This window comes from Mirounga leonina, unplaced genomic scaffold (assembly GCF_011800145.1).
Source record: "Mirounga leonina isolate KUSES-001 unplaced genomic scaffold, KU_Mleo_1.0 Mir_101609, whole genome shotgun sequence".
In the NCBI taxonomy this organism is placed as follows: Eukaryota; Metazoa; Chordata; class Mammalia; order Carnivora; family Phocidae; genus Mirounga; species Mirounga leonina.
In genome coordinates this window covers 6403341-6405232 of record NW_023270164.1, presented here as the reverse complement: position 1 = coordinate 6405232, position 1892 = coordinate 6403341, and positions in this window count along the sequence as shown.

Below are 1892 nucleotides of genomic sequence, written 5' to 3'. Positions count from 1 at the left end.
GGGGGCGGGGGGGGGGGGGGGGGGGGGGGGGGGGTGTGGGGGGGGGGAGGGCTGTGGGGGGTGAGGGGGGGGGCTGCGGGAGGCAGGGGGCCTTAGGAGGGGGTGTGGAGGGCTGGTGGCTTTCAGAGGGGCCTAATTCTGCGACATGTGACAATCGTCCCCTTAGGAGCAGGAGCATTACGTGAGCTGCTGACAGAACTCTGCCCCACTTTCTGTGCTTGCTGCTGGTGCCCGCTTTCCCTTTTGATTTAAGGCCTTGCAGGGGCTCTGATTTGGAGCGTGGCATCGGAGGAATTCTTTACCGCCAACTAGCCTTAATTCCTCCTTCTTACATAACCAAATGGCAACCGAGAGGATGTTTGGATTCTGGCTTGCTGCCTTTTTTTTTCTTTTCCGGTGCAGGAGTTTATTTATTAATTAGTGTGCAAAAAAATAAATAAATAAAAAGGAAGTAATAAAATAGCCTTGTTGATGTTCTGGTCCGCGTGCTGTGTGCTCATCTGTCGGCAGCCTGGCGTGGGGAAGCGGAGCGCTCGGCCCCGGGGGAGGGGCCGCACCGAGGGTGTCAGCATCATCCGCTGCGGATGCGACCGGCCAACGCAATTCATTCCTCTCCCTCCTTCCCCCCTGCCCGCCTCCCCCCACCCCCCGTTTCTCCCTCCTCCCTCCCTCTCTCCCTCCCCGCTCGCGCCGCGGGGTCTGGGCGCCCTTGCAAGGAAAGAGGGCTTCCTGGGACGGTGGCTTCGAGGCCCGAGAGCTCGCATCAGTCGTTCCAAACGACGTTAGGAAGCGGGACGGCATCGATAAGGCGGTGGAAAATCGGGTTCCAGACGGCCTCGGGGGGGCGCTCACGGCCGGGCCCGGGCCGCGCCCCCCCCCCCACCTCCCCGGCCGCCCGGCGCCCGCCGGGGACAGCGCTGGTCCCGCCCCCGGCTCTCGACGCCGCGCCCCGTCACCCCTTCACTTCGGGGCTGCGCGCGGGTGTACAGCCGTCGAGGATCGGAGCTCAGGGGTGCCGGGGCTCCCGGAGAGTGTGACTCAGAGGCGCAGAGGTTCCCCGCTCCCCAAAGCGGGGGCGTCCCAGGGCGACTGGGAACCCAGGGCGGTGCGCCCACCACCCGTCCCCTCGCAAGGCTGGAGGAGGGGCTGGAAGGACTGCCTGATCGGTCTAAGAGAAGCTTCTGGCCCCTCCCCGGATGGTTTGGAGCGGTTCGTAATTCAGGCTGGCCCGCCTTTTCCGGCCCCTCCCAGCACCCTCACTCCCACCCCGAGGACGGGGCGCGCGCTCTCCGGCAGGCGGGCCTGGGCACAGTCACTGCCGGAGCCCGAGCGTGGGCAGGAGGGCGGGCCGGAGAGCCGAGCGGGCGGGCCGGGAGGCGGGCCTTCCTCATCGGCTCCTCCCACTCCGGGAAGGATGGAGGGGTGGGGGCCAGGGGCGCCTGCCCTGTTGGAGCTCTGTTGGGGGCGCCAGCTGCCTTTGGCAAGGTTTTTGGATGTGGGGTCACACCAGGCTCCTCATCCTTATTCACCTCATGAGACACCCAGAAAATTTATATTATATAACATCCCAATGACTTCCTGGGGTGAACTGGAGAGTATTTGGAGAGTCGAAATGGGGCCTGGTGGAGGAAAGAATGATTTCATTGTGTGTATTATGCAATCATGTAAAGAAAATGAAATATAAACTATTAAAAATGGTGTTAAATACCCAGCAGGCATATACAATTTCCTAATGAAGTCTTCACAACCCTTCCTTTATTTTCTCCTTTATACTACTGAAAATTTCACACATATAAAAAAACAGATGAGTAGATAATCCTCAGCTTCAACAATTATCAAGGTAGGGTCAATTTTGTTTCATCTCTCTCCCCACCCATTTCCCCCTCCTGTTC